Genomic DNA, 22,961 nt, shown 5'->3' with positions numbered 1-22,961 from the left:
GGCAGCGAGAAACTGGCGATGACCAAACCTTCACCGTCACGCCAACAGAAATACGCCCACACTATCACGAAACATGAATCCACGCGGCGGTCTTTCAACCGCGGTATTCCATTGGCGGTACACACCGCTGCGCTCAAAATACATACACACTTACAAAACACAACCACATTGGACAATTCAAAATACACACACCTGAGACACATACACACACCACTTCTACACACCCAATTAAATATAAAATACACACCCACATCACCCACAAACCTCCACTCCTAGAGATTCGAGTACACGCACCGAGAAAAGACATCCGAGCACCCAGACGCCCAATTCACTGTCACCCAGCAATATTTGCACGCACTTCACACAACACAACAATACACATCACCACACTTAGCACCACACAATCCACCCTACACATCACCCACACCACCCCATGGCACCGCAAAGACACCCCAGGTTCTCTGATGATGAACTCAGGGTCATGGTGGAGGAAATTGTACGAGTAGAGCCACAGCTGTTCGGGGCACAGGTGCAGCACACCACCATTGCCAGGAAGATGGAGCTATGGAGCAGAATAGTGGACAGGGTCAACGCTGTGGGACAGCACCCAAGAAATCGGGACGACATCAGGAAGAGGTGGAACGACCTACGGGGAAGGTGCGTTCCATGGTATCCAGGCACAACATCGCGGTGCAGAAGACTGGCGGCGGACCCCCACCTCCTCCCCTAGAATTTACAACATGGGAGGAGCAAGTCTTGAACATCCTGCATCCTGAGGGCCTCGCAGGAGTAGGCGGAGGAATGGACACTGGTAAGGCAAATCTTAACTACTTCTTCCCCCCACCCCACCTGCATGCCAACTCATACCCCCACCCTCACCCTCACCCCCATCACATCCTACTCCTTGCAACTGTCTCACCATCACAACCCACCCATCCCAACACCTAGCCCTGCATGCGTCCACAAAGCATGGACACCCATCACCCAAGCATGCCCACTGCACATACACATACAACCCCCCCCCCCAACCACCGTCACAACAGCCCCCACAAAGGAATGCCAGCACTGGGGTACACGAGCACCCACCCATTGCACGCTATGACACACACAGAAGCTATAACCATACTTTTATACCCCTGCAGGACCCGAACGCCACGTCACCGCGCAGGAGGGTCCACAAATGTCCACTCCACCCCCAGAAGAGGCCCACAGTGAGGACAGCAGCTCTGTCTCCCTGGATCTAGATGACCAGCCCGGTCCATCGGGGACCTCAGGACAGTCGGTTCCCCTCACACAGCCACAGGCCACAGTAGACCTTCCCCCCTCTGGGAACACCACCACAGCACCCACCCAGCGGGCCCATACCTCTGTCCCCAGGACACGTCAATCAGCGGCGTGTCCACCACTACAGGGAACCCAGGCTAACCCACCACCCCAACAACAACAGGGACCTGGGGGCAGTGGTAGCGGGCACACGGTCCAGGGGACAGAGGCCCAGGGAAAAAGGGGAACTGGGAGGGCTGCTGTATGACAGGGGGGGGACAGGCCCAGGGAACCCACTCTCCACGAGGCCCTCTCCTCCATCATGGGAGCATACCACCGCTCCCAGGAGACGATGGCGACGGTCCTGGCCAGGTTTCAGGAGATCCAGCTTCTGCAGGAGCAACAGTATATGGGGTTCAGGGAGGAACTAAGAAACATCAGTTCCGCCATGGGTACCATCGTAGTGGCCCTGAATGAGGTAGTCACGACATTGCGGGACACTGTGGCACCTCAAAGGGCCCCTGACACTAGAATGCACCAAGAACTGCCTACCACCTCCGCCGGCGCTAGTGGACAGGAGGCCCTGACACAAGACCAACAGGCCACCAGAACCCCACCCCCACAGAAGGAGAACCACCCCGCAAGCGGGCCCTGAGATCCAGGAAGAAGACAGAGTAAGATGTCAAGACACCCGCCAGCAAAGGATACCGCCCTGATTGTCATCCCACTGTCCCACATTGTCACCCTGTCAAACCTTAAACTGCCCCTGCTCCACTTCCCACAGGCATTTGGACAATGCACCTGTGAAACTGATAGTCTGGACTCTGCCATGGACAATCCTCCACCATCACCCCTCACCGATTTGCAACCACCCATCCAATTTAGAGCACTTGAATAAAAACACTTATTGCACAAAACAATCTGGAGTCTGGCTGTGATTTAGAACAAATGTATTAGACATGACCGTGCCAAAATGTTCATTCACATTGTGATGCTAACAAACCGCTGTCACACAGCTGTAGTCCATGGGGAAACAAAGCAGATGTCACGCAGTGGGGCCCACATTTCTGAAAACGGAAGGGAAAGTCACAACACAGTTACCATACACTGGGGGAAAAAGTCAGACAGTAGAGAGGTAGGAGTCATTAAGTAAATGTAATATGCCGGTGTCTACTCTTACCTGTGTGTCACTGAAAATACTGCTGTATTACTGTGTTCCTGTTCTCTATGTCGTCCTCTTCGGCTTCTTCCTCTTCACTCTCCACAGGCTCCACAGCTGCTACAACACCACCATCTGGACCATCCTCCTGCAGAAAAGGCACCTGGCGGCGCAAAGCCAGGTTGTGAAGCATACAGCAGGCCACGATGATCTGGCACACCTTCTTTGGTGAGTACATTAGGGATCCACCTGTCATATGGAGGCACCTGAACCTGGCCTTCAGGAGGCCAAAGGTTCGCTCGATCACCCTCCTAATCCGCCCATGGGCCTCATTGTACCGTTCCTCTGCCCTTGTCCTGGGATTCCTCACTGGGGTCAGTAGCCAGGACAGGTTGGGGTAACCAGAGTCCCCTAATAGCCACACCCGGTGCCTCTGGAGTTGACCCATCACATACGGGATGCTGCTATTCCGCAGGATGTAGGCGTCATGCACTGACCCAGGGAACTTGGCATTAACATGGGAGATGTACTGGTCAGCCAAACACACCATCTGTACATTCATGGAATGATAACTCTTCCGGTTCCTGTATACCTGTTCACTCCTGCTGGGGGGGACCAAAGCAACATGTGTCCCATCAATGGCACCTATGATGTTGGGGATATGTCCAAGGGCATAGAAATCACCCTTCACTGTAGGCAAATCCCCCACCTCAGGGAAAACGATGTAGCTCCGCATGTGTTTCAGCAGGGCAGACAACACTCTGGACAACACCTTGGAAAACATAGGCTGGGACATCCCTGATGATATGGCCACTGTTGTTTGAAATGACCCACTTGCTAAGAAATGGAGTACTGACAGCACCTGCACTAGAGGGGGGATCCCTGTGGGTTGGCGGATGGGTGACATCAGGTCTGGCTCCAGCTGGGCACACAGTTCCTGTATAGTGGCTCGGTCAAGCCTGTATGTCAGTATGACATGTCGTTCCTCCATTGTCGACAGGTCCACCAGCGGTCTGTACACGGGAAGATTCGTCCATCTCCTCGCATGTCCCAGCGGACGGTGCCTATGAAGGACAACAGCGAGCACAGAGTAAAGCAACCCACAGGTACGTAACCACAGCTTGCACAGAACACGATTCCCAATGCATTGAATGGCTTGTATGAGTGTTGGTGCATGGCCTAGGTATGTGTGACGCAGTTGGTAATTAGGCCATGTGGGCCCTTGAAATGGCGGCTGCCTGACCTGTGAAGTGCGACAGTGGGATGTGAGGTCAATGCGCTGGTGTGGCACACCGCGGCGGTCGAAGACCGTGGCGCTAAGCCGCATTGGTTAACATTGAACCCTATGGGTTTCAGGAGCCAATGACGATGTGCGCCGGCGGTCGCGGTACGCACCGCCGCGGGCGTGACCGCCATTTTCTATCTGCTTAATCACTCGATACCTGATCTTCGACAGGAGAGGACCTACACTGCAAGTGCTGCTGTGACCTCGGTCTGGAAGAAACAATGGCTCATGCGACTGGGGAAAGGGCCCCTGCCTTCACTGCGGAGGAGTTGGAGAAACTTGTGGATGGGGTCCTCCCCCACTATGCGCTACTCTACGGTCCTCCAGACCAACAGGTAAGTACACTGGGACCATGCTTAGTGGGCAATGCCTGGGTTGAGTGGGGTGGATGAAAGATGGTGGGGAGGGGAGCGATTGAGGCATGCATCAAACGACAGATGAGAGCATGTGCCACATGGCAAGGGTGGGGATGGGGGGCTACTCACATCGAGCATGCAGAAGGTGATGACAATTTTTCTCTCCCTGTACATGTCACATAGGTCAGCGCCCACCAGAAAGTCGCGATTTGGCGTGCCATCGCCAAGGACGTCCGGACCCTGGGGGTCCACAACAGACGGGGCACCCACTGCCGGAAGAGGTGGGAGGACATCCGACGCTGGAGCAGGAAGCCGACGGAGGCTCAGCTGGGGATGGCCTCCCAAAGTAGGAGGGGTGCCAATCATCATTTGACCCCCCTGATGTCCCGGATCCTGGCGGTGGCCTACCCCGATTTGGATGGGCGCGTGAGGACATCACAGCAGACACAAGGGGGTGAGTACAAATACATTCTGCTGACTTTGCGCGCAGTGGAGGTGTCTGGGTGGGGGAGGAGGGCTGTGGGTATCTCTAGGCCAGGGCGATTTCTGTAGGCTAGGCCCCTCCGTAAGGCATGGCCCTGTGCCCCCGCCCCCCACCTCTGTAGGGTGCCAAGTACAGGTATCCATGGCCCTGTGTCATCTATGTGTGCAGTTGTCGTCCATAGGCTTGTAGGCCATGTCCCACGGATTGCGTAGTGGACCCCAAGTGCGCGGCGTAGTGCAGGGGGCTTCTGTGTCTGTCTTGTCCGCCAACGGTAGCGGTAATCCATGCACTCAACATGTCTTTATTTCTCCTCCCCCCCTTTTTTGTGGTCTTCCTGTTCATGTGTGCATTAGCATCATCAGGCGGAGGAGAAGTGGCATCGGAGCACGAGGGAGCTGCATCTCACATGGCCATGGCGGGCCATGCAACTGACTCGGATTTCACCAGTGAGACGGAGGGCGAGGGGAGCTCCACAGCGGGGACTCGTGCTGATGTCAGTGACAGCGACTCATCCTCTGAAGGGAGCTCCCTTGTGGTGGCGGCAACATCCGTGCCCCCTGCAACAACAGGTACAGCCGCCACACAGCGCACCAGCACCGCCCTCCCAGCAGCCCCTCAGCGTTTGCCCCGTGCCCGCTCACCCAGGAAGGCGGGCATCTCCTTCGCCCCAGGCACCTCAGGCCCTGCCCCTGTCGCCCCTGCTGCCCTCAGTGAGGAGGTCATTGACCTCCTGAGGACCATCATTGTTGGGCAGTCTACCCTTTTGAATGCCATCCAGGGTGTACAAAGGGAGGTGCACCAGAGTAATGCATACCTGGAGGGCATTCATTCGGGTCAGGCTGCCCATCAGCGATCGTTCAACGCTCTGGCCTCTGCACTGACCGCAGCAATTGTCCCTGTCTCTAGCCTCCCCCCTCCAACTCCCTCCACCCAGACCCAATCCCCTGTACCTCTGCCTATCCCAGACACACCATCAGACCAGCCTGCACACACCTCAACACCCAAGGGAAGCTCATCCAGACATAAGCACCACACATCACACAAGCATTCACACAAGCAACATCCACATGCAGACATACCAACAGCCACTGCCTCCACTGTGTCCCCCTCCTCCTCGTCTCCCTCCTCCCTCCCTGTCACGTCTCCACTCACACTTGCATGCACAACATCTTCAGCCACTACGTCCATCACCAGCACACCCACCAGAACACTCCGCACACGTGCAGTCACCACCCCCACTACCATTTACACGTCCCCTGTGTCCTCTCCCAGTGTGTCTGTCACACCCTCTTCCAAACTACACAAACGCAGGCAGCCACCCACCCAACAGCCATCCACCTCACGACAGCCTCCAGCCCAAGCACCTGCACCCAAAGACACCAGACTTCACACTCCTACAACCACATCCTCTTCCTCCACTCCCATACCCACTACACCTACCCGTCCCTCTCTTTCCAAATTGCTTTTCCTTGCCAACCTTAACCTTTTTCCAACAACTCCCCCACCCCGTCCATCTCATAAGACTCCAATCAGCACCTCAGCCACCACAAAACCAGGACCTGTGAAGACTGTTGTCCATGGACTGTGGAGTCCCCCACCCTCAAGGGCATCCAGTTCAGCTAGGAGCCAAAGCACGGCCAGCCCACCACCGGAAAAGCATCCTAAGATTGCCAGTGCCCGGCGCGAGCGACCAAAGACCCCAGGGACAAAAATCCCTACATTGGCTCCGCCAGGAAGTTGGGTGCCACCTGGCACACCGCCAAAGGTGGGAAAGGGCCACAAGCGTGCAGGGAAGGGTGGGAAGGGCAGCACGCCCGACAAGTCCGGCAGCAGGCCAGCTGGCCAGGAGGGCCCCACCAGCCCCATCCCAGGTGTGCAGGAGGACACATACAGGCCCGGTACTGCAGCCCAGGAGGGCCCCGCAAGCCACGTCCCAGATGGGCAGGAGGACACCCACAGGCCGAGAACTGCAGCCCAGGAGGGCCCCACAAGCCACCAGACAGATGGGCAGGAAGGCCCCGCCAGCCACATGTCTGGTGGCGAGTGACATCCATGCCTGGGCCGGATCCGCTGACCAGGACACTCATCTCAAGCTGGGCCCTTCATCTCAAGCACCGCTCCGCTGGGCACCGCCGTCTCAGGAACCGCTGAACTGGGCCCTTCATCTCAAGCACCGCTGAACAGGGCACCGCCGTCTCAAGCACCGCTGAACTGGGCCCTTCATCTCAAGCACTGCTGAACAGGGCACCGCCGTCTCAAGAACCGCTGAACTGGGCACCGCCGTCTCAAGCACCGCTCCGCTGGGCACCGCCGTCTCAAGAACCGCTGAACTGGGCCCTTCATCTCAAGCACCACTGAACTGGGCCCTTCATCTCAAGCACCGCTGAACAGGGCACCGCCGTCTCAAGCACCGCTGAACTGGGCACCGCCGTCTCAAGCACCGCTCCGCTGGGCACCGCCGTCTCAAGAACCGCTGAACTGGGCACCGCCGTCTCAAGCACCGCTCCGCTGGGCACCGCCGTCTCAAGAACCGCTGAACTGGGCCCTTCATCTCAAGCACCGCTGAACTGGGCCCTTCATCTCAAGCACTGCTGAACAGGGCACCGCCGTCTCAAGCACCGCTGAACTGGGCCCTTCATCTCAAGCACCGCTGAACAGGGCACCGCCGTCTCAAGCACCGCTGAACAGGGCCCTTCATCTCAAGCACCGCTGAACAGGGCACCGCCGTCTCAAGCACCGCTGAACAGGGCCCTTCATCTCAAGCACCGCTGAACAGGGCACCGCCGTCTCAAGCACCGCTGAACTGGGCCCTTCATCTCAAGCACGGCTGAACAGGGCACCGCCGTCTCAAGCACCGCTGAACTGGGCCCTTCATCTCAAGCACCGCTGAACTGGGCCCTTCATCTCAAGCACCACTGAACAGGGCCCTTCATCTCAAGCACCGCTGAACTAGGCCCTTTATCTCAAGCACCGCTGAACAGGGCACTGCCGTCTCAAGCACCGCTGAACTGGGCACTGCCGTCTCAAGCACCGCTCCGCTGGGCACCGCCGTCTCAAGAACCGCTGAACTGGGCCCTTCATCTCAAGCACCGCTGAACTGGGCCCTTCATCTCATGCACCGCTGAACAGGGCACCCCCATCTCAAGCACCGCTGAACTGGGCCCTTCATCTCAAGCACCGCTGAACAGGGCACCGCCGTCTCAAGCACCGCTGAACAGGGCCCTTCATCTCAAGCACCGCTGAACAGGGCACCGCCGTCTCAAGCACCGCTGAACAGGGCCCTTCATCTCAAGCACCGCTGAACTGGGCCCTTCATCTCAAGCACCGCTGAACAGGGCACCGCCGTCTCAAGCACCGCTGAACAGGGCACCGCTGAACAGGGCACCGCCGTCTCAAGCACCGCTGAACAGGGCCCTTCATCTCAAGCACTGCTCCGCTGGGCACCGCCGTCTCAAGCACCGCTGAACAGGGCCCTTCATCTCAAGCACCGTTCCGCTGGGCCCTTCATCTCAAGCACTGCTCCGCTGGGCACCGCCGTCTCAAGCACCGCTGAACTGGACCATTCATCTCAAGCACCGCTGTACTGGGCCCTTCATCTCAAGCACCGCTGGCCCATTGGCGGAAGGGGCAGGCCCGCATCTGTGTCGGGCAGGGCTGCACGAAGCACTCTAGGCACTAGTCCCCCTCCAGTACCAGTGGAGACTGTTATCCACTTGAGAGAATGTGGCTTTGCACTCCCCAGGATGGCACAGTGGGCAAGCCACCCACTGTAGAGACTTGTGAGACTGTGGCTTTGCACTCCCCAGGATGGCACAGTGGGCAACCCACCCACTGTAGAGACTTGTGAGACTGTGGCTTTTCACTCCCCAGGATGGCACAATGGCCATGGAGGCCCCTCGTGGATCTGGCGTCGTGGACTCATCTGGCTGAGGTGCCCCCCCTTCCCTTCTCCCTGAGGTGCCTGTAGTTTTCCTATCTGATGCCCCTGCAGTGATCTCTCCGTTGGAGGCAGGTATCCTGTGTGGGCTTTGCCCATGTGTTTTAGCCCAGTGGCCCACGAACAATGGCTGATAGACATGTCGGACTGGACAATTTATGTATATAAAGTTATAGATGTGTGATATATTTTATACTCAGTCTTACAATATAATTCTATATTTATAATCATTTCCTTTTGCCTTTGCATTCTTCCGGGGGGTTTGTGGGGTAACTGTGATGTATTTCTATGCATTGATGTGTGTGTTGTAGTGGGTGAGGGTGGGGGTGGGTGTTTCGCGTATGTGTGTGCCCGTAATATTTTCTCCTCCCCCCTCCCCTGTGTCGTAGGTGCAGTACTCACCGTTGTCTTCTGTGTCGGCGTTTGTGCTCCTGGTAGAGGAGCAGGAAGACAATGGCTGGTAGGATGTGGAGTTCGGGTTCCATGCTGTCCAGATTCCTCGTGGGGTGTATGGAGGTGAGCGTTTTCCGTTTGACATGTCTGTTTCCGCTGTGTTTTTATCGGCAGGGCTACCGCCCCGGAAAAGGTGGCGGATTGGTGGGTTGTGATAGGGTGGGCGGTACATTGTCTCCCGCCTGTCTGTTGGCGGTGACCGCCGCGCTGTTTGTTTGTCCCGCCGTGGCGGGCGGTGTGTTAAAGTGACGGTCTCTGTTGGCAGTTTCCGCCAGGGTCGGAATTGCATTTTTTTTACCCCCAGCCTGTTGGCGGTTTGACTGCCGCTTTAACACCGACCGCCAGGGTGGGAATGACCCCCATAATGTCCAATGCAGAAGAGAGTATGATGGAACTCAACGTCACCCCTTACCTGCATCTTAGGATGTCAGAGCTAAGTTCTCTCTGCAAAACCAAAAAGATTAAAACTTGTTCAAACCCTACCAAAGTACAACTCCAGGAGCTTTTGGCAGAGTTTGCTAAGAACAACCCCTCTGAGGATACCTTCCCAGAGGGGGAAGCTAGTGAAGTGGAGGATTTCCCACTCCTAGTTAGGGAGAACAGGGTCCCTCAAACCCTGTCTCCACAAGTGATAGTCAGAGATGCTGCTTCTCTCACAGGAGAGTCCAGCAACTCTGGAAACATTGAGGACAGCCTCAATGAAGAGGACCTCCTGCTAGCCAGGATGGCCAAAAGATTGGCTTTAGAGAGACAGCTCCTAGCCATAGAAAGGGAAAGACAAGAGATGGGTTTTGGTCCCATCAATGGTGGCAGCAACATAAATAGGGTCAGAGATTCTCCTGACATGTTGAAAATCCCAAAAGGGATTGTAACTAAATATGAAGAGGGTGATGACATCACCAAATGGTTCACAGCTTTTGAGAGGGCTTGTGCAACCAGAAAAGTCAACAGATCTCACTGGGGTGCTCTCCTTTGGGAAATGTTCACTGGAAAGTGTAGGGATAGACTCCTCACACTCTCTGGAAAAGAAGCAGAATCCTATGACCTCATGAAGGCTACCCTGATTGAGGGCTTTGGATTCTCCACTGAGGAGTATAGAATTAGGTTCAGGGGGGCTCAAAAATCCTCGAGCCAGACCTGGGTTGATTTTGTTGACTACTCAGTAAAAACACTGGATGGTTGGATTCAAGGCAGTGGTGTAAATGATTATGATGGGCTGTACAATTTATTTGTGAAAGAACATCTGTTAAGTAATTGTTTCAATGATAAACTGCATCAGCATCTGGTAGACCTAGGACCAATTTCTCCCCAAGAATTGAGAAAGAAGGCGAACCATTGGGTCAAGACTAGGGTGACCAAGACTTCCACAGGGGGTGACCAAAAGAAAGGGGTCACAAAGACTCCCCAGGGGAAGAGTGTTGAGACATCCAAAGGGAAAATTAAAGAGTCTTCTATAGGGCCCCAAAAACCTGCTCAGGAGGGAGGGTCCAGAGCCTCTTCACAATCCAATTTTGGGTACAAGGGTAAAAACTTTGATCCCAAAAAGGCCTGGTGTCGTAGCTGTAATCAGCAGGGACACCAAACTGGAGACAAGGCCTGTCCCAAGAAAGGTTCCACTTCTAACTCTACACCAGCTAACACTGGAATGACCAGTCTCCAAGTGGGATCAACAGTGTGCCGAGAGCAAATCAGGGTTCACACTGAAGCTACATTAGTCTCTGAGGGTGGGGTGGATTTAGCCACACTGGCTGCCTGGCCCTAATATGCAAAAATACAGGCAGCAACTCTTAATTAATGGGACAAGTGTAGAAGGCCTGAGGGATACAGGTGCCAGTGTCACCACGGTGACAGAGAAACTGTTTTCCCCTGGTCAATATCTGGCTGGACAAACCTATCCAGTCACCAACGCTGACAATCAGACTAAAGTACATCCCATGGCTATGGTAACTTTAGAGTGGGGAAGGGTCAATGGCCTGAAACAGGTGGTGGTCTCCTCAAATATCCCTGTAGACTGTTTGCTTGGAAATGACCTGGAGTCCTCAGCATGGGCTGAGGTAGAACTCAAAGCCCATGCAGCCATGCTGGGTATCCCTGAACTGGTGTGTGTCAAGACAAGGGCACAGTGCAAGGCTCAGGGTGAAAAAGTGGTGTTGGAGCCTGGAAAAAGGGCCCAACCCTCCAAGAGAAAAGGAAAGAAAACTGGGGAACCAGTTTCAACACAACAAGAAAAAGAGAACCTCTCTTCCCAGGAAACAGTTCGGCCCTCTGAGGGAACTGAGCCCATGGAGTTAGAACCTTATCAGGTTGAGCTCCTAGGCCCAGGGGGACCCTCAAGGGAACAGTTGTGTAAGGGGCAAGAAACCTGTCCCTCTCTTGAAGGCCTTAGGCAGCAGGCTGCTGAAGAGTCAAATGGAAAAATAACAGGAACACATAGGCCCTCATTCCGACTTTGACCGGCGGCGGTCGCCGCCGGCCTGTCGGGGGCCGCCAGAATACCGCTGCGCGGTCAAAAGACCGCCGCGGTAATTCTGACTTTCCCGCTGGGCTGGCGGGCGGCCGCCTTCAGGCCACCCGCCAGCCCAGCGGGAAAGATGCTTCCACGATGAAGCCGGCTCGGAATCGAGCCGGCGGAGTGGAAGCTGTGCGACGGGTGCAGTGGCACCCGTCGCGTATTTCACTGTCTGCCAAGCAGACAGTGAAATACTTGTAGGGGCCCTCTTACGGGGGCCCCTGCAATGCCCATGCCAGTGGCATGGGCACTGCAGGGGCCCCCAGGGGCCCCGCGACCCCCCCTACCGCCATCCGGTTCCCAGCGGTCAGACCGCCGGGATCTGGATGGCGGTAGGGGGGGTCGGAATCCCCTCGGCGGCGCAGCAAGCTGCGCCGCCTTGGAGGATTATATGGGGCGGCGGTACACTGGCGGGAGACCGCCAGTGTTGCCGGTCCGACCGCGGCTTTACCGCTGCGGTCGGAATCCCCATTGGAGCACCGCCGGCCTGTCGGCGGTGCTCCCGCGGTCCTCCGCCCTGGCGGTCTTTGACCGCCAGGGTCAGAATGACCGCCATAGAGTCTATTGGGAAGATGGACTCCTTTACACTGAGGCAAGAGATCCCAAACCTGGTGCCACTAGGAGAGTGGTAGTGCCTCCGGAGTTTAGGGAGTTAATTCTAACCTTAGCTCATGATATTCCTCTTGCTGGGCATTTGGGACAGACCAAGACGTGGGAGAGATTAGTCAACCACTTCTATTGGCCCAACATGTCCCAGAAGGTCAAGGAGTTTTGTGTCTCCTGTGCCACCTGTCAAGCCAGTGGTAAGACAGGTGGACACCCAAAGGCCCCCCTCATTTCACTTCCAGTGGTGGGGGTCCCCTTTGAAAGAGTGGGTGTGGACATAGTGGGTCCACTTGAACCTCCCACAGCCTCAGGGAAGCAATACATACTAGTAGTAGTGGATCATGCTACTAGATACCCTGAAGCAATTCCCCTTAGGTCGACTACTGCCCCTGCAGTAGCCAAAGCACTCATTGGTATTTTTACCAGAGTGGGATTTCCTAAGGTGGTGGTGTCTGACAGAGGTACCAACTTCAAGTCAGCATACCTGAAACACATGTGGAATGAGTGTGGGGTAACTTACAAATTCACCACACCATACCATCCACAAACCAATGGTCTTGTTGAAAGATTTAACAAGACATTGAAAGGCATGATCATAGGGCTCCCTGAAAAACTCAAAAGGAGATGGGATGTCCTCTTGCCATGTCTGCTTTTCACCTACAGAGAGGTGCCTCAGAAGGGAGTAGGGTTTTCCCCCTTTGAACTTCTGTTTGGCCATCCTGTAAGGGGACCACTAGCTCTTGTAAAAGAAGGCTGGGAGAGACCTCTTCATGAGCCTAAACAAGATATAGTGGACTATGTACTAGGCCTACGTTCAAGGATGGCAGAGTATATGGAAAAGCCAAGCAAAAACCTTGAGGCCAGCCAACAACTCCAGAAGTTTTGGTATGACCAGAAGGCTGCTATGGTTGAGTTTCAGCCAGGGCAGAAAGTCTGGGTTCTGGAGCCTGTGGCTCCCAGAGCACTTCAGGACAGATGGAGTGGCCCTTACCCAGTGCTAGAGAAGAAGAGTCAGGTCACCTACCTGGTAGAACTAGGCACTAGCAGGACCCCCAAAAGGGTGATCCATGTGAACCGCATCATACTCTTCCATGACAGGGCAGATGTGAATCTGTTGATGGTAACAGATGAGGACCAGGAAGCCGAGAGTGAACCTCTCCCTGATCTCCTCTCCACTGACCCTAAAGATGGCTTAGTAGATGGAGTGATCTATTCAGACACCCTCTCTGGCCAACAGCAAGCTGACTGTAGAAAAGTCTTACAACAGTTTGCTGAGCTCTTTTCCCTAACCGCTGGTCAGACACACCTGTGTACCCATGATGTGGACACAGGAGACAGCATGCCTGTCAAAAACAACATTTTTAGACAGTCTGACCAAGTTAAGGAAAGCATCAAAGTGAAAGTCCACAAGATGCTGGAATTGGGAGTCATTGAGCACTCAGAGAGATGAGGTTTTGTGTGGACTACAGAGGACTTAATTCTGTCACCAACACAGATGCCCATCCCATTTCAAGGGCAGATGAGTTCATTGATAAATTGGGTGCTGCCAGATACTTGAGTACCTTTGACTTGACAGCAGGGTACTGGCAAATAAAAATGGCACCAGGAGCAAAACAAAAGACAGCATTCTCTACACCTAATGGGCACTATCAGTTTACTGTAATGCCCTTTGGCTTAAAGAATGCCCCTGCCACCTTCCAAAGGATGGTGAATCAAGTCCTTGCTGGCTTGGAGTCCTTTAGTGCAGCTTATCTTGATGATATTGCAGTCTTTTGCTCCAGCTGGCAGGATCACCTGGTCTACCTGAAGAAGGTTCTGCGGGCCCTGCAAGCAGCAGGCCTGTCTATCAAGGCATCGAAATGTCAGATAGGGCAGGGAATTGTGGTTTACTTGGGACACCTTGTAGGTGGAGGCCAAGTTCAGCCACTCCAACCCAAGATCCAGACTATTCTGGACTGGGTAGCTCCAAAAACCCAGACTCAAGTCAGGGCATTCCTTGGCTTGACTGGTTACTACAGGAGGTTTGTGAAGGGATATGGATCCATAGTGACACCCCCACAGAACTTACCTCTAAGAAAATGCCCAAGAAGGTAAACTGGACCATAGAATGCCAAAAGGCCTTTGACACCCTGAAACAAGCTATGTGCACAGCACCAGTTCTCAAAGCTCCAGATTACTCCAAGCAGTTCATTGTGCAGACTGATGCCTCTGAACATGGGATAGGGGCAGTTTTGTCCCAAACAAATGATGATGGCCTTGACCAGCCTGTTGCTTTCATTAGCAAGAGGTTACTCCCCAGGGAGCAGCGTTGGAGTGCCATTGAGAGGGAGGCCTTTGCTGTGGTTTGGTCCCTGAAGAAGCTGAGGCCATACCTCTTTGGTACTCACTTTGTAGTTCAAACTGACCACAGACCTCTCAGATGGCTAATGCAAATGAAAGGTGAAAATCCAAAACTGTTGAGGTGGTCCATCTCCCTACAGGGAATGGACTTTATAGTGGAACACAGACCTGGGACTGCCCATGCCAATGCAGATGGTCTTTCCAGGTTCTTCCTCTCAGAAAATGAAGACTCTCTTGGGAAAGGTTAGTCTCATCCTCTTTCATTTGGGGGGGGGGGTTGTGTAAGGAAATGCCTCCTTGGCATGGTTACCCCCTGACTTTTTGCCTTTGCTGATGCCAACTTATGATTTGAAAGTGTGCTGAGGTCTGCTAACCAGGCCCCAGCACCAGTGTTCTTTCCCTAAACTGTACCTTTGTCTCCGCAATTGGCACACCCCTGGCACCCAGGTATGTCCCTTGTAACTGGTACCCCTGGTACCAAGGGCCCTGATGCCAGGGAAGGTCTCTAAGGGCTGCAGCATGTCTTATGCCACCCTAGGGACCCCTCACTCAGCACAGACACACTGCTTGCCAGCTTGCGTGTGCTGGTGGGGAGAAAATCACTAAGTTGACATGGCACTCCCCTCAGGGTGCCATGCCAACCTCACACTGCCTGTGGCATAGGTAAGTCACCACTAAAGCAGGCCTTGCAGCCCTATGGCAGGGTGCACTATACCACAGGTGAGGGGATAGGTGCATGAGCACTATGCCCCTACAGTGTCTAAGCAAAACCTTAGACATTGTAAGTGCAGGGTAGCCATAAGAGTATATGGTCTGGGATTCTGTCAAACCCGAACTCCACAGTACCATAATGGCTACACTGAAAACTGTGAAGTTTGGTATCAAACTTCTCAGCACAATAAATGCACCCTGATGCCAGTGTGCACTTTATTGTAAAAATACACCCAGAGGGCATCTTAGAGATGCCCCCTGAAAACATACCCGACTTCCAGTGTGGGGTGACTAGTTTTACCAGCCTGCCACACACCAGACATGTTGCGGGCCACATGGGGAGAGTGCCTTTGTCACTCTGTGGCCAGGAACAAAGCCTGTACTGGGTGGAGGTGCTTCTCACCTCCCCCTTCAGGAACTATAACACCTGGCGGTGAGACTCAAAGGCTCACCCCTTTGTTACAGTGCCACAGGGCATCCCAGCTAGTGGAGATGCCCGTCCCTCCGGCCACTGTCCCCACTTTTGGCGGCAAGGCTGGAGGAGATAATGAGAAAAACAAGGAGGAGTCACTCCTCAGTCAGGACAGCCCGTAAGGTGTCCTGAGCTGAGGTGACTCTGACTTTTAGAAATCCTCCATCTTGCAGATGGAGGATTCCCCCAATAGAATTAGGGATTGTGCTCCCCTCCCCACAGGGAGGAGGCACAAAGAGGGTGTAGCCACCCTCAGGGCTAGTAGCCATTGGCTACTAACCTCCCAGACCTAAACACACCCCTAAATTGAGTATTTAGGGGCTCCCAGAACCGAGGAAGAGAGATTCCTGCAACCTGAAGACGAAAAAGGACTGCTGACCTGAAGCCCTGCAGAGAAGACAGAGACACCAACTGCTTTGACCCCAGCTCTACCGGCCTGTCTCCCCACTTCAAGAAAAACTGCAACAGCGACGGGTCCCCCAGGGTCTAGCGACCTCTGAAGCCTCAGAGGACTACCCTGCATCTAAAAGGACCAAGAAGCTCCCGAAAACAGTGGCCCTGTTCAACAAACCTGCAACTTTGCAACAAAGAAGCAACTTTTAAAGACCACACGTTTCCCGCCGGAAGCATGAGACTGTCCACTCTGCACCCAACGCCCCCGGCTCAACCTGCGGAAAACTAACTCTACAGGGAGGACTCCCCGGTGACTGCAAGCCCGTGAGTAGCCAAAGTTGACCCCCTTGATCCCCCACAGGGACGCCTGTAGAGGAAATCCAGAGGCTCCCCCTGACCGCGACTGCCTGCTTCAAGGAACCCGACGCCTGGAAACCACACTGCACCCGCAGCCCCCAGGACCTGAAGGAACCGAACTCCAGTACAGGAGCGACCCCCAGGCGACCCTCTGCCTAGCCCAGGTGGTGGCTACCCCGAGGAGCCCACCCCTGTGTCTGCCTGCATCGATGAAGAGACCCCCGGGTCTCCCCATTGATCTATTTTGAAACCCCGACGCCTGTTTGCACTCTGCACCCGGCCGCCCCTGTGCCGCTGAGGGTGTACTTTCTGTGCCTGCTTGTGTCCCCCCCGGTGCCCTAAAAAAAAAACCTGGTCTGCCCTCCGAAGTCGCGGGTACTTACCTGCTGGCAGACTGGAACCAGGGCACCCCTATTTCCATTGAAGCTATGTGTTTTGGGCACCACTTTGACCTCTGCACCTGACCGGCCCTGAGCTGCTGGTGTGGTAACTTTGGGGTTGCCTTGAACCCCCAACGGTGGGCTACCTTGGACCCAACTCTGAACCCTGTAAGTGTTTTACTTACCTGTGAACTTAACATTTACTTACCTCCCCCAGGAACTGATGATTTTTGCAGTGTCCACTTTTAAAGATAATTCAAAGTTCCTAAGATACCTGAGTGAAATACCTTTCATTTAAAGTATTGTTTGTAAATCTTGAACCTGTGGTTCTTAAAATAAACAAAGAAAATATATTTTTCTATATAAAAACCTATTGGCCTGGAATTGTCTTTGAGTGTGTGTTCCTCATTTATTGCCTGTGTGTGTACAACAAATGCTTAACACTACCCTCTGATAAGCCTACTGCTCGACCACACTACCACAAAATAGAGCATTAGAATTATCTCTTTTTGCCACTATCTTACCTCTAAGGGGAACCCTTGGACTCTGTGCACACTATTTCTTACTTTGAAATACTATATACAGAGCCAACTTCCTACAGAGGACTTTTCCGCTATCGGTAGCGGGCAGGATAGCACTCCTAAAGATGGTGGTCCTGCCACGTCTTTTGTATTTTTTCTCTAACCTTCCGCACCATGTTCCCCCTGGTTTCTTCAGGGCTCTAGAGACGGGGCTGAGAGACTTCATCTGGAATGGCGGCCGCTGCAGAGTTGCCCTAAAAAATTTTTACCTACCACCCGACAAGGGTGGACTAGCAGTCCCTAACTTGGAACACTACTACCTGACGGCCCAGCTTCAGTGGTTATCTAGGTGGCTGGCGGACACCCAGCTCGCATACACAGCATCAGAGAGGGGTCCCTGGTTGCTCCAGCAGATACAGCACTTATTTCACCCGCTCACTCGTGCGCAGAGCCCACGGCAACTGTTCCTCAGGGTAGCCCACAAATGTTTCCACAGATCCCTCTGCCTCACAGAGTCGGTGATCCCCTTTGCGCCGGCCCTGTCGGACTCTGAATTACGCGCATGGCACGAAATAGAGTTGTGCACATTGGGTGATCTCTATGAAGAAGGCCAATTTTTCCCGTTTGCTAGGTTCCAGTTACGGGCCCTGAGGTCCGGGTGGGGAGATGTCTCGGTGGCTCCTCCCACTCACTTGCTGATTCAGTATCTGCAGGTGATGGGTCGGGGTCGTTGCCTGATTAGCTGGCTTGCAGATGCCCTGAGAGCTCATACCGCCCTGGAGCGCGAAACGCTACGCACATCATAGGAAGTGGATGCGGGCGGTCCGATTGCGGTGGCAAAGTGGAGGTCTTCTCTCTCTGGCCACCTTAATGTGCCCCGTAATTCTCCTTTTCACTTAATTCAGTACTACATAGTACACAGAGCCTACCTCACACCAGCTTGCGTGAACAAATACTTTGCCCGCGGGGACTCGGCCTGCCCCCGATGCCGAGAGATTGGTGCAGACTTGTTACACATGGTGTGGTCCTGTTCTAGCCTGTGCTCCTACTGGAGGGTGGTAATTGACAATTTATCTGACTGCATAGCACAACGGATACCCCTCACGTGGGAGGCATGTATACTGGGCTATTCACCAGAAGCAATCGGCACAGAGCAGAGGTGCGCTTCACGGATCTGGGGCTTATTGTGGCAAAGCGTAGGTGGAAGTCACCAGATCCCTCACCAGTGCGGGCCTGGAGGCGCTCTCTTGAGGTGTGGGCAGGGGCAGAGGGTACAGCGCTGCAACAGGAGGAGGTGCTGGGGCTGCGCCAGTGCCCGCTATCTGCCTGCTGGGAGGGGCTGATGTTGCGGTTGCGGAACGTGGGAGGGGACCCAATGGAAGAGGGTTCGGACTAGTACGAATGAGTATCTGTTGAAGAAGAGATGCACTGTGCAGGATCTGCTATAGCGCTGGAAGGCGGGAAGACAGTATTTACTGGATTTGACACTTGGCCTAGCCCCTCTACTGACAAGCCGGTCTATTGCAACATGATCCACAGCCTGATCGGGAAATAACCACATGTGAAATAATTGTACAGATGTCCGCAACCAGCAATTGTTACTGTTGTTTTTTTTTCTATTCTAAGCTTATATAAAGTTCATAGTGTCTGCCCCCTTAGCAAAGACACCCAAAATGTAAACTTGTGATGGAAGCAATGGTACGCCAGCGAGTGCTGCCAAGCGGCATGCTCACTGATAAATGTTAAGTAGGCTATTAACCTATTAGGCTGCACCTGCAAAACAGGTTGAAAACAGTAGAGTACACCAAGTGAGAAAACAATACTGGATGCAAATCGCAGGTAACGCAGTAAACGGACTATACACCTGAGTAACTGCAAGTATATGCCAAACAGTACACTACACCATTGTATTACTATTCTATCGACTGATACTTATTGATACAATCACTACACATCACACTATGTTAAAATTATACTACTGTCAAAACATGATGTAATGTAATGACAAAATGTTAATAAACAGATTTATGGAAAATAATTTTAATAATCAGAGAAGACCCAATAATCCATACAGTGACATTTTTATATTTATTTGTTTCCTTTCCCTTACGCACTTTCTGTGGCCGGCGTTTTTACCACAGAGAGGTGCTATCATGTCTGGTGACCAGAGAGAGCAGAAACGAGGGGCACAGATTGAACAAAGAAAGGGGAGGAGTGAAGAGAACAGAAGACAAGGAGGGAGAGAGAAAACAAGACAGTAAGAGGGAAGAAAGGAGGTTGAGATGGAAAGAGGGAGATCAAACACACGGGCGAGAGAGTGGACGGATCAAAGGGGAAGGGGGTCTGGGAATGGGCCGAGAGGGCAAGAGGTAGAGAATTGGAAGTGGAAAGCAAAGGAGAGATAGAAACAGAAGAGTGAAGGTATCAATAGGAGATGTGACATATCTTGAAGGAATAGGAGTGAGAAAGGAAAGAGAAAGAAAAGGAGGGAACATCAGAAATGGAGATGGGTGCGTGAGGACGACAGTGAGCAGGGACGGGGAATGTGGTGAGGAAGGAACGAAGATATAGAGGGAGTCTAAAGGTGCACAAGGAGAAAGGGGGATGAGGAGATCAATCTAAGAACAGATGGAGGTAGGGAGATCGAGAAAGTGAGAATGAGAGAGAGGCACCGTATGAGGAGCGAGAGGTGCGAAGACATGTGGGAGGATGAGCTGGTCAGATGGGAGGGTTACACAGAGGCGTGTGAGGAGAAGAGAGAGAGGAAAGGGCAGAGTGAAGGACATCGAAGGAAAGAGTAAGGAAGATGGGAAACAGAGAGGGACCGATAGCGGCAGAGGGTAAGAACGGACAGTAGAGAGGGAAGGAAGAGACAGATTTAAATAAAGAGAATGAATGGGGCTGATGAATGGAAGAGGAGCTGACTGGGGAACAGTATGGGGTGAAGAAGTCAAGAGGGGCAGAAAAGAAAAGAGAGGACGAGAGAAGAGAGTCAAAGACTGGCAGATGATAGGGCGCAGACTAGGAAACGACAACCAGGGAAATAACAGAGGACAGGAAAGGGGGGAGGATGTGACTAATGAACAACATAAACAGGTGAGGAAAGCAAGGGCTGAACCCCAGGAAATTGGAGTAACAATAAACTGTTGCTAAAATGTAAGCTTACAAGAGGGGCAGAAAGGAGTGCGAGGGACATTGTGAGTTTTAATTATAGAGGGTGCCCCACCTGCCCATCTCAGCCAGAACAATTATGAAGCCTCATTCCGCCTGGGTAAATCCAGTCAGAAGGGACATCTACTTATTGGGACCGCAGGTGAAATTACAGCATTGATGTGTAGAGAAAAGGACACATGTACATTTGTGTGAGTGATCAATATGCAAACACACCATCTACATCTAAAGTTGTCACCGTACACTATGCTCACACGGGCTCAGCGATTCGACCCAATGACGAGCAGATCTCTCCAGCAAAACACTAACCCGCTCAACTACTTAACCATCGAGCATCTAGGCTGCCCTGCGCACCTCCTGTGCCACCTCCCTGGCCATCCACCTTTTCTTTTTGTAACCCAAGTTTAGTGAGCGAGAAAATAGCCCGCGCACTTGAAGTGGGCACATAGGCTGCAGAAACAGATCGAAAGTAGGAAACAAAGCAGCCCGCATTGTCACATTGTGCAATCACAGAAATTCCCCATGCCCAACAACAATGAATGTTTCCTTCTCTAATGTAACCGTGATCATTTAAAGCGGACAGCGACATGCCCACACACATTGCCCCAGAGCACGAACAAAATGAAAAAAAAAGTACCTCCAGCATGGTGCCACACTGGCTAGTGTCCAATTGAATGTGACCGGAAGGAGTACTTGGTCCACAGGCACCCTCACAGCGAAGAAGACAGGAAGTGAAGCAGGATGACGTGCATACGCCATGCTGGCCCATCAGAAAATAAATGAGAGTGACGTTGGACTAAGCCAATGTTAAGTTCAGGTAAGTGAGGGTCTGGTCCTGAGCCCCTTTTAAGTTTTATTACTAATAAAAGAGTTTGCAAGCTTGCGCACAAGCGCGTGTACAGGCGAAACCTAATAAGTTTTTTTTACTAACAAAAGATTTTGCAAGCAGACGCGCAAGTGCGGTTGCAGGCGAATCCTAAAAAGGACAAAACAATGAAGTAATACTGTCACAAAATGTGGGGCATTATGCGGCATAATTTGCCTTTTCTTGCAGCTTAATTTGCTCACCACTAACTCATAATTTTACCCTACTGTACTGCATAATTAAAGTGGCCCTGATTGTAATACGATCAAAACAAATCAGTACACCAGGTGATGCCATTTCCACACGTTATCATTTGTGCGCTGTATAGTTTTATCAGTAAAACGGTATGTGCAGATGTAATGGTAATTTCAATTAAAAATGTGTGGCTGTTATGGCAGTGTCCAATTGTACTCAACTCTAAGCCACTCCACTCTACTCTATGACACTCCACAACACTTCACTCCATGTCCCTTCACACTAGGCAACTGTAGTCCACACTATAACACCCTACTCTATGACACTCCATGCCACTCCACTCTACAACATTCCATGACACTTTACCTCGCTCTACACCACACCACTCTATAACACTATACTCCACCATATGCCCCTCAACCCTACACCCCTTCACTCCATGTCTTTCCACTCTATGACACTCTACTCCACTCTACTCTAACTATCCCACTCTACTCCACTCTACGCCCCTCCACTCTGCTTCCCTTCTCTCTGTGCCTCTCCACTCCACGACACTCTTTGCCATCCCCCTTTTTGACACTCCCCTTTACACTCCTAACATTTAGTCATGCTGAACAGTGGCCATGCTGGTGTACCACATGGCTAAAACACATTAGCAAAGCCAAAAGCTCTTGCATAGGTGAGACCTATAGGCTTTACCAATGCTTGATTTACAGTTTTGCATCCACACATTGAATGCTGTTTCAAACAGCATGCCCTACATTCCCTAAATCCCACATTAAAAACTAACCATGACTCCAAAAGTCTGATGGTCTATTCCTTCTTTTGAATGGCCATCTCCTTACTTTATTTCCTCTGCATGCCTCTATCTGAGCACAGCCTACTATTTGTCACACGGATGTTTCCTTAATCTTTATTATTTCTCCAATGTGTCCTCATGTAATTCCAAATTTCAATACTCACAAACATTCATTCTTTGAAAGGTATAGCCTGCAACCTAACAATACCTAATATCCTTTAACTCAGTGGTTTTTAACCTTTTTACTTATGTGGAAACCCCCCCCCCCCCACGTAATCATTCCTGGAACCTGGGGACCCCCACCTTATTGGAATCCATGGACCCCCTCTGAGTCATTATTGGAAAGCGAGGACCCCGGCTTATCATTTTCAATGCTCTGAACTACGAAACAATACATAAAAAGTACAGAAACAAGCATTTGTCAAACAAATACACAAATGCTGAAATATTTTCTTTAATTTACAAACATAGAAAATCAACAAAAAAAAAATACTGTCAAGGTTAGAGCTTTTCTAACTTTATTTGAGGCCACTCATCATCCATACTATATTCTGTTTGATGCATTTGCACTGCTCCCTCCAATCAATTTGAGGATACTAACTTAATTTGTAGCCTCCAGTTTCAACTTCATTCCTAGGTACAGAACGTTTTCATTTTATAATTTGCTTTTATTTATGTACACTTTATAGATATTTTAATAATATT

Source organism: Pleurodeles waltl, chromosome 9, assembly GCF_031143425.1.
Source record: "Pleurodeles waltl isolate 20211129_DDA chromosome 9, aPleWal1.hap1.20221129, whole genome shotgun sequence".
Taxonomy (NCBI): domain Eukaryota; kingdom Metazoa; phylum Chordata; class Amphibia; order Caudata; family Salamandridae; genus Pleurodeles; species Pleurodeles waltl.
Note: the sequence above shows the minus strand (reverse complement) of the source record.